Genomic DNA, 11097 nt, shown 5'->3' with positions numbered 1-11097 from the left:
TTCATTTCTACAGGTTTCCTTTTAGGCATTCAGTTAGTTGTCCCCAATTAAGGAGAACATATGATATTTGCCCCTTTGGGAATGGCTTATTTCACTCAGCATGATGTTTTCCAGATTCCTTTATTTTGTTGCAAATGACTGGATTTCATTTTTTTTACCGCTGTGTAGTATTCCATAGAGTATGTATTCCATAATTTCTTTATCCATTACTCCATTGATGGGCATTTAAGTTGATTCAATGTCTTAACTATTGTGATTTGGCTGCAGAAAATGTTGAGGTGCAGATAGCTCTTTTATTATGCCAATTTAATTTCCGTTGGGAAATTTCAAGGAGTGGGATGGCTGGGTCATATGGTAGGGCTATATTCAGGTTTCTGAGGTATCTCCAAACTGTCTTCCATAGTGGTTTTATTATTTTTCAGTTCCACCAACAATGGATTAGTGTGCCTTTGTCCCCATATCCTCACCAGAATATGTTGTTTGTTGAATTCTGTATGAAAGCCATTCTACCCGGGGTGAGGTGAAACCTCATTGTGGTTTTGATTTGCATTTACCTGATAGATAGTGATCCTGAATATTTTTTCATGTGTCAGTTGGCCCTTTCGATTTCCTCTTTTGGAAAATGTCTGTTTAGGTCTTTGGCCCATCTCTTAAGTGGATTGTTTGTTTTGTTGTTGTGGAGTTTCTTGATCTCTTTGTAGATTCTGGTTATTCATCCTTTGTCAGTGGCATAATTTGCAAATGTCCCCCCCCCCCTTCTGTTGGTTGCTTCTTCACTTTCCTGTTTCTTTTGCAGTATTGAAATTTATCAATTTGAAGTAATCCCAATTGTTAATTTTTGCTTTGGCTGCTTGTGCCACTGGGGTCTTTTCCAAGAAGTCTTTGCCGATGCCAATATCTTGCAGGTTCTCTCCAATGTTCTCTAATAATTTGATGGTGTCAGTTCATATGTTTAGGTCTTTAATCCATGTTGAGTGGATTTCTGTATAAGGTGTAATGTAGGGGTCTTGCTTTATACTTCTTCATGTGGAAATCCTGTTTTCCCAGCACCATTTGTTGAGTAGACTGTCCTTGCTCTAGGAATTGTTTTTAGCTCCTTGATAAAATATAAGTTGGTTATAAACATTTGGATTGATTTCTGGTGTTTCTATTCTGTTCCATAGGTCTATCCATTTTGTACCAGTACCAGGCTCTTTTGATTATAACTGCCCTGTAGTATACTTTGAAATCTAGTATTGTGATGCCTGTGACTGTTTTTGTTGTATAAGATTACTTTAGCTATTTGGGGTTTCCTGTACTTCCATATGATTTTTTTTCTTTTTTTCCCCTTAATTTATTGATGGAGAAAAGGAGGGAGGAAGGAAGGGAGAGAGGGAGAGAGGGAGAGAAGAAGAGAAGGATAGAGTCTCTCCCATGCACTGGTTCACTCCTGCTCCCTGAATGACCTCACTGGCCATCCCTGGGCTGCACTTTCATATCAGGTAAGAAAACAAGTACTCACCCCATCACCTTGGCTCTTTTTCTTTCGACCACATTCTCAAGTTTGTACCCCTGGAACATTGAAAAGCCACTCACAAATCCTTGATGCTAGGTGGCTTTTGTCTTTCTCTCACTGCTGTTTTTCAGAATGATGCTCCAGGAAAGCTCCACGGACACAGTAGGCAGGAGGGCCCATGACACCACACCACACCACACAGGAGGAAGCTGCTGTTTTCCTTCCATATGAATTTCAATATCATTTTTTCCAGACCTGAGAAGAATGTCTTTCGTATTTTGATTGGTGTTGTATTCAATTTATAAATTACTTTTGGAAGTATGGACATTTTGATGTTATTGATTCTTTCAATCCATGAACATAAAAGTTTTTTCTATTTTTTGTGTCTTCTATTTTTTTCTTTAATGTTTTATTTTGTTGTTCTCATCCTAGAGATCTTTGACATTCTTGGTTAAATTTATTCCAAGGTATTTTTTGTAGCTATTGTGAATGGAATTGATAATAGAAGTTCTTTCTCAGCTGTGGCACTGTCTGTATATACAAATGCTGTTGATTTTTGGGTATTGATTTTATATCCTGCTACTTTATTAAATTCTATGTGTTCCAATAATATCTTTGTGGAGTGTTTTGGATACCCTCAATAATCATATAATCTGTAAATAGGGATAGTTTCATTATTCCTTCCAACTTGTATCACTTTGATTTCTTTTTCTTGCCTAATGGCTCTGGCTAAAACTTCCAGTACTATATTCAATAGCAATCATGAGCGTGGGCATCCCTGTCTGGTACTGCATCTCACTGGGAATGCATCAAACTTTTCTGATTTCAATAAGACACTTTGTTTTATTAAGTATAAATCCTAAGGGAATCTACACGGAGCAGATGTAGAGTTACTCATAGTTGAATCACTTCATAACTTGGAAGGCAAAATATAGATAGGGTTAAGTGTGGGCCCAGTTATATCTCTGAACATGTGCTTAACCAGTAATCTGATATCCCAGAGTCACTATACATACTATAGTTTAATATATATTGTTTAATATATATCATACATATATTATGTATATACTATATAAGTTACATATATTGTACATATCACACACATGTTCCACATATATTACATGTAATGTGTATGTGTTACATCCATATACACTGTATATATATATATACATATATAGTACACACATATATGTATATATATATATATATATATATATATATATATATATATACCTATGAATGGAGTGGAGCACATGCTAAGTTGTTTAAAACATCTAGACAGAGCCACAAAAAATAAAAAAGTACTCTGTATATTTATTTAAAACACCTGGGCAGAGCTGAAAAATAAAAATAAATCTATATATATATACACATACATATATACATACACACACACATATATATATATATATATATATATTTAAAACACCTAGGCAGAGCCAAAAAATAAAACAAAAAAATATTTGAGAAGGGGGTGGAACAAGCACAAGGCTATTTAAAATAACAAAAGAGAGAGAGGGAGAGACAGAGAGAGAAACCTGGGCAGAGCAAGAACAAAACAAACTGAATATTAAAATCGGTTTAGAAGCATCTTTAAAAAATAAACAGAATAAAGTTGCTCAGCTAACCAGGCATGTAGCATGTGGCTAGCTATGGGGGCTGCCATCTTGGGGTGGAGTCTGTTGTCCATCTTCAGGTAAGGTTGGAAATTCCCATAGGGGGATTGCCATCTTGGGATGGAAATCCCACCCTCTGCAGCAGGAAGTGGAGCATCCATCATGTTTAATGCTCTTCCTCCCTGATGCTAACACATTTCTAGGCAATCAAACCAGTTCTCCAACTCAAAATTAATAATTGAAAAAGCACGCTCAATTCAAAAATCAAAAACCCAGGAGAAAAGCCAAAATTCTCAAAACCTTTTTAACCATCTTTAGAAATAAAAGGCTTTTTTTTAAAGTTTTAACCTTAAAAATATGCAAATTGGCTTTAAAATACATTATAGACAATTTAGGACACTTAGAAGCTAGCCCTCTGTGAAAATCTCATCTCTATGAATTCTATTAGCACTAACACCACATCCTTAAAGACAGAGACCACAAAAGGAAACCAATCCATGCTTTTTCTGAAAGCTACAATTGGAAAAACCTGTCCAAATCCTGCTGTTTGTCTGTTTTGAATGAAAAGCCTACAAGCAGCAGAGCAGCTGTGGCTTTTTCTCTGGCAGGGTGGGGCAGGCTCCAGCCCTGAGCTGCCTAGGCAAGGCCCCTCCTTCCCTCATGAAATTAGCCCAGACAGGGAGTCACTACACATTGCAGGCAAGCATTGTGGGAGTGGCTCAGTCCCTGTGAGCACCCAAGCAGGCCCGAAACAGGGGAGAGGAAGGTCTGGGGTTTTGGATCCCATCTCAGCTGTCTCAGTCCCTGCCCCTTCCTTAGGCAAGCACAAACCAGGGCATCCAGCCTGGGCCCTTGCTGGAGCAGTGGGAATGCCCAGCCTGTAGAGCCAGAGGATTATGTACCCTCCAATCCAGGTCTCATGCCACATGTAAACTGCCCTGTCCCCCAGCTGCAACAGGGCACCCTGGGTAGCTGTGCTTTTGACAGTGGAGCCCCTTCCCTTAGCTGTGACTTGGTGCCCAGCTACAGCCCAGAGCATGGATAGGTGAGGATGTGTAGAGAAGGAGGATGAACAGGGTTACTACCCCTGGGAAGCTAGCTCTTATGTTGCTGTTTTTTTTTTTTAATAAATTTTGGGGAATCCCTCTGTTATTAAAGGTCCAATCTCAGGTGCCAAATATACTACTGTTTTGCTTATTAATGTATTCATATTGATAAGCCATGTTGTTGTCTTTTGATTTCAATGACTCACTGTTCATTCAGGAGCATATTGTTCAGTTTCCATGTGTTTGTGTATATTCTAGATATCCTGAGCTGCTGATTCCAGCTTCAATTCATTTCAGTATGAGAAGATGCATTGTATGGTTTTGATTTTTTAAATTCTTTTGGACTTATTTTATGAACTAGCATGTAGTCAATCCTAGAGAATGTTCCATGCGCTAGTGAGAAGAATGTGTATTCTGTGATTGTAGGATGGAAAGTTTTGTAGATATCTGTTAAGTCCACAATTCTTTTTAGTTCCTAAAATTCCTGTAATTTTTCTTGTTGTAATAATTGTAGAAATTTCAGTTTCATTATTCGTGGTGGCCTTCCATGCATTTAATGTTTGTATATATTTATTTACAATTGTAACATTTTATTGAGTGTCATTGTTTCCATAGACATTAATTGTTATTTTATATTTGGAGCACATAATGAATTTCCTTCATCTATTATTCTGGGTGGAATATCAGTTGTAGTTGCTTTAATTTTTTTCAAAGATTTTATTTATTTACTTGAGAGGTAGAGTTAGAGACAGTGAAAGGGAGAGATAGAGAGAAAAGTCTTCCCTCCATTGGCTCACTCCTCAAAAGGCTGCAATGACTGGAGAAATGCCAAATGAAAGGCAGGGTCAGGTGCCTCCTGCCAGTCTCCCATGCAGGTTCAGGGGCTCAAGCACCTGGGCCATCTTTCACTGCTTTTTGAGGCTGTAGCAGAGAGCTGGGTTGCAACAGGAGCAGCCAGGACTAGAACTGGCACCCATATTGGATGCTGGCGCCACAGGCGGAGGATTACCTCCCTGCACCATGGCACAGACCCCGTTGTAGTTGTTTAAACTGAGGAGGATTCTAGTGCTGGGTTGCTTGCAGTTTTATACATATATTTATATATATTGTATATATATACAATATATATTTATTTAAATACATATTAACATGCAATTATATAAATATTTATATACAATATATATTATATATATTGTATATATTGTGTATATATATTATATATATGGCTTGTAGTTTTATATATATATATTTATATATATTTCTATTTCTATATATATATGAGTGGTGATATTTGAATAAGGCTTTCAGTTTTAAATATTTGTCCATCTATCAAGGAATTTTTATTTTATAACTCAGTGATAAGCAGTCCTATATTGCTCTCAGGTAAGGTTCATGTATCTAAGAAATAATTATAGGGGCCAGGGCCATGGCTCACTTGGTTAATCCTCTGCCTGCGGCACCAGCATCCCCTGTGGGCACCCGGTTCTAGTCCCAGTTGCTCCTCTTTCAGTCCAGTGCTCTGCTTTGGCCTGGAAAGACAGTGGAAGACAGTGGAAGATTTCTAGGTTTTGCCAAGCAGGATGTAGTGTACTGTTGTTATTGTCTTAGTTTTAGACCTTAGTTTCAGACTTGAGATCCATAGTGGGGTTGCTTTCTCAAGATGGGGTCCCTCTTGTCTGCTAAGGTGTCATTTCAGGCAGACACAGAGAGGGAGGGAGGGAGGGAGGGAAAGAATGAGGGAGGGAGGGAGGGAAGAAGGGAGAGAGAGAGAGAGAGAGAGAGAGAGAGAGAGAGAGAATCTTCCATCCAGGGGTCCACTTCCCAAATGGCGCATGGCCAAGTCTGGGATAAGCTGAAGCCAGGAGTCTGGAGCTTCTTCCAGGTCTCCCACATGGATGCAAGGGCCCAAGCACTTGACCTTCTTCTGCTACTCTCCCCAGTTAGCATATTAGCAGGGAGCTGGATCAGAAGTGGAGCAGCTGGGACTTGAACCAGCATCCATATTGGATGCCGGTGGCAGCTTTACCTGGTGTACCTCAACACTTGCCCCAAGCCACACAGTTTCTATATAGCTGGAGTGGCTCTGGGTGGCTTCTGTCAAGTGAAGGCCATGTGGCCTCTGCAGAATTTCAGAGGACTCTGACCTCATTCCTTAGTATATCAGTGACCTTCCTCCCACAACCAGGTAAGAACAGATTTTGGGGGATACTACATTTCTCCATCATCTTATCCTTAAACACTTACCTTAAATTCTTTACAGTGTGCATATGAAATGGTAGCTTTTTCTAGAGTGTAGCTAATTGGTTTGTGTTTCATTTCACAATGATACTAATTTGCTGGTGCACTTATTTTTTTTTATTTGACAGATAGAGTTAGACAGTGAGAGAAAGAGACAGAGAGAAAGGTCTTCCTTCCGTTGGTTCACCCTCCAAATGGTCACTATGGCCAGAGCTATGCCGGTCCAAAGCCAGGAGCCAGGTGCTTCCTCCTGGTCTCCCATGCGGGTGCAGGGGCCCCAGCACTTGGGCCATCCTCCACTGCCTTCCCGGGTCACAGCAGAGAACTGGACAGGAAGAGGAGCTACTGAGACTAGAATCGGCACCCATATGGGATGCTGGTGCCACAGGAGGAGGATTAAGCAAGTGAGCCATGGCGCAGGCCCACACTTAGGTTTTCATAAGTAAACCTACTAATGATCTTATGGGTTACTGCTCTGTATGTTCATCTAGATTTGAAGAACCTGTATTTGTTCTCCAATTGTTTAATTCAATAATTCCAACTGGAAGTAGCTTTCCCTCCAGAGGACATTTGTTGATGCTTGGAAATATGTTTGGTTGTCACTACTGGCACCTACTGTGTAGAGATCAGGCATTCTGTTAATATCCTACAAGAAACAAGACGGCCCCTCCAACAAACTATTATCTGATCCCCAAAGAAATCAGTTCTGCTGTGAAAAGCGGTGGATGCCATTTCTGGGGAGCACGTTTCTCTTCCTGGGCTCTATTTTGAATATTTTACATATTTAATCTACAAAGCAAAGGTTTTTCAGGGATAGGAAGTAGATCCTTAAAATAAGGGTTTTCAAATCATCTTGACACATTTAGGATTATTTTGATTCCCATAAAAACTATTATTCATTTGTCAGTGACCACAGGAAATTGCTGCCACAAGACGTTGGCAGATACCACAATTCACAGATTCTCGATCCGTTATATAGATGGTATAGGATTCCCCTGTATCCTCTCATTGTAAAGTAATGTTAAGGATGTAATGTCTAAATATTCAGAACACACTCTGAAGCTTCCAATGTGCATAGCACACTGTGCATGCATTCCTTTATAAGTTGTGTATTTGGTAATAGAAATCCATAAACCTAAAACCTAGTAATGCATGAAGACATGGAATTAAAATTCAGATAATTTATCACACAGATATTGTTCCAATTCTGTGAATGTCTGCCATTATTTTTTCCCCAACATGGCCCCCAGGCCTCTGCTCCATGGTCTCAGATGTTTCCTTAAATGGTTAACTTAGGTCTTCTGCATAGTGTGTTAGGTCACTACTGCTCATAAGGCTAGCTTTCCATGTGGGAGCTCTGGTTTCAGTCCCAGCTGCACCAATTCCCACCCAGCTGCCTACTTTCATTCCTGAGAAAGCAGTGGCAAATGGCTCAAGAGCTGGGCCCTCTGCCTCTCACTGGAGACCTGGAATAAGCTCTGGTTCCTTCCTGGCTTGAACTAGCCAAATCATTGCCACCATTTGTGGAGTGAACTAACTCTCTCTCTCTCTCTCTCTCTCTCTCTCTCTCTCTCTCTCTCCCTCTCTCTCCCTCTCTCTCTCTCTGTCTGTCTCTATTTTTCTTGAACTCTGTTTCTCTGACTTTAATTAAAGGAATAAAATCTTGGAAAAAACAAAAAAAAGTTTCCATTTAATTTCTGGTAATCGTTGTCATTTTAAGTCCCATTTCTGTTTTGGTGTCACTTTAGATAAGATCTTCACCTTCCACTTGTGCTCCATGGTCCTTTCTGCATCTGGCTTAACTTTATACAATTCATATGTACATAATCCATCAATCATCACTCACGAGACAAATGGGCCACCCTCATTCTCATAATCCCTTCATCCACAGGTTCATGAAACTGAAATTACCAAATGAGTGGCATTTTGTAGTTTTCTTTGTTTTAAGATCTGTTTATTTATTTGCAAGTCAGAGTTAGAGAGAGGAGAGGCAGAGAGGCAGAGAGAGAGAGAGAGAGGGAGAGAAACTGAGACAGGGAGAGAGGTCTTCCATCAGAATTCACTCCCCGATTGGCTGCAATGGTCAGAGATGCACTGATCCTCAGCCAGGAGCCAGGAGTTTCCTCCAGGTCTCCCACAAGGCTGCAGAGGACCAAGGACTTGGGCCATCTTCTACTGCTTTCCCAGGCCATAGCAGAGAGATGGGTTGGAAGTGAAGTAGCTGGGTCTTGAACTGGAACCCATATGGGATGCCAGTGCCTCAGGCTAGGGTGGTAACTCACTGCACCACAGCACCAGCCCCATATGCATTTCTTTCACATAACAATGAAATCCTTTCATTTAAACTACATAACTACTAGCAATTTTTGGGAATTCTAAGAAAAAAATGTATGTCTTATTAAAATGCTTTTACATGAGCAGTTAATTATCATTTCTAATTTAATATATTTAAATAGCCTTTGCTGGTGAATGAGGGGGAAAGACAGTGAGAAAGAGATCTGCCATCAGCTATTTCACTCTACAAACCGCTGGACAGTTTGGGCTGTTCAGGCTGACCCAGGAGCTTCTTCAGTGTTATATCTCCAGATGTTCTTTCCTTGATATTTATTGATATGTCCAACCCTATTCATAACTTCCTTGGATTGATTTGTGAGTGTCAAAATAGAATTCACCTTTCTATTAATATAGGCTTTTGGACATAATAACCTCTTGGTGGGTATAATAAGAGGATATCTGGATTTCAAATATTTACAAATATCAACTCTCAAATAATTAAGCATTTCAATCAAGAGCACTTTTGCAGTTTGAGATTGATCCAATTGCTGTTAACCAAATACCCTGGAAAGGAGTTCACCCAAAGGATGATGGGACACAGTGCCCCTCCCCCCAGGCCTCAGTGCCTCAATAACCACATCAGGGTGAGGCTTGCTCCTCTTCATATAAAGACCTCACCCAGTCAAGGTTTCTTCAGCTCTGAGACTTGGTGTTGACTGGGCTGTGGAAACCTCCTGATCCTTCAGAGCCCCGGGAACTCAGAACACCTACCATACCCAGCATCCATCCCTGGAAGTTGCAGAGGACCAATTCCAATCATCAGGTGAGGACTGGGTCCAAAGAAATGGATTCAAGTTTTTTACCTTAAATCGTGAAAATAGAGGAATTTTTATTTTATAACTCAGTGATAAGCAGTCCTATATTGCTCTCAGGTCAGGTCCATGTGTCTAAGAAATAATTATAGGGGCCGGGGCCATGGCTCACTTGGTTAATCCTCTACCTGCAGTGCCAGCATCCCCTGTGGGTAATGGGTTCTAGACCCGGTTGCTCCTCTTCCAGTCCAGCTCTCTGCTTTGGCCTGGAAAGGCAGTGGAAGATGGCCCAAGTGCTTGGGCCCCAGCACCCGTGTGGGAGACCAGGAGGAAGCACCTGAGTCCTGGCTCTGGGCATGGCAGCCATTTGGGGGGTGAAAAACAATGGAAGGAAGACCTTTCTCTCCGTCTCTCTCTCACTAACTCTATATGTCAAAAAAAAAAAAAGGAAAGAAAAAACTAAAATTAATTATAAAATTTTTGCCTATTGTAATTGTGTGTCTTATAAATTAATAATTCTCTGTTATTTTTCTGATGCCATATGCATTAAATGCTGAAGTTCTGGCAAGGAAGCCTTTGGAAAATCCTGTTGTGGAATGTGTAAAATGATTTTCTACAGAAATATCATGGTGTATCCTGAATGATTAATAATAGTTTAGTCTGAGCAGGGAAGGAGCCAGAGCTTATACTAGGTCTCCCAGTGGGAGACAGAAGGCCACACTTTTGGACCATTTGCCACTGCTTCCTCAGGCATGAAAATAGGGAGCTGGATTGGTAGTGGAGCAGCTGGGACTAAACCAGAGCTCCCACATGGAAGGCCAGCCTTGTGAGCAGTACTGACCTAACACACTATGCAGAAGGCCATCCCCTAAGTTAACCATTTAAGGAAACATCTGAGACCATGGAGCAGAGATCTGGGGGCACTTTGGGAAAAAAACAATGGCAGACATTCACAGAATTGGAACAATCTAGGGAGCAGCATCTGAAAGAGCCTAACTATGGGTGCAGGAGGTTTGTGATGTAAGCTACAACAGGATCAAAGTCTTGCAAGGGGAGTGGCAGCATGGAAGAGGTGGTTCCTCTGAGGCAGAGGAGAGCCACAGAGACTTCTGCCATTCTCCCGCCGCCCTCTCACGTTCTGCCAGTGTCAGCTTGTTCCAAAACGTGGCACTCTCAGCCCTCAGTGAAAATTTCTTGAGAAACTATTTGCATCCGGTCAACTTCCCCACATCTCCCAAACCCAGTCGACATTTTGCTTGTCTCTTAGCCCTTGGGTACTGTTTTCTGTACTGTGCTAATCCAATGAATCACTTTTCCACCTTCCCTGTAAGCTCATTATGCAAATCCAATCAGTTCTAAAGACAGAGGTGCTCTCAGTGAGTGGGTTTGGTGGGTGGGTCAGGTGAAATCCTATAAAAGGGGACACACCCAGAGGAGTTTAGACCAGAAGAGAAGGTCTTGAACTGGAAGCAACTGTGCATTGGAGAGCTGAAGACCAACCACATCTGCACTTCCAGAGGTGAGACCTCTCGAAGCACACACTGTATCAAATTTAGAGGATAGGTTTTCATGTTCAATTTCTTTTAAAAAATACTTTAAGCTTAACGATCAGGTTA

The sequence above is a fragment of the Lepus europaeus genome, unplaced genomic scaffold, assembly GCF_033115175.1.
Source record: "Lepus europaeus isolate LE1 unplaced genomic scaffold, mLepTim1.pri SCAFFOLD_3_1, whole genome shotgun sequence".
In the NCBI taxonomy this organism is placed as follows: Eukaryota; Metazoa; Chordata; class Mammalia; order Lagomorpha; family Leporidae; genus Lepus; species Lepus europaeus.
The sequence above is the reverse complement of the archived record's forward strand: the minus strand, read 5'-3'. Positions refer to the sequence as shown.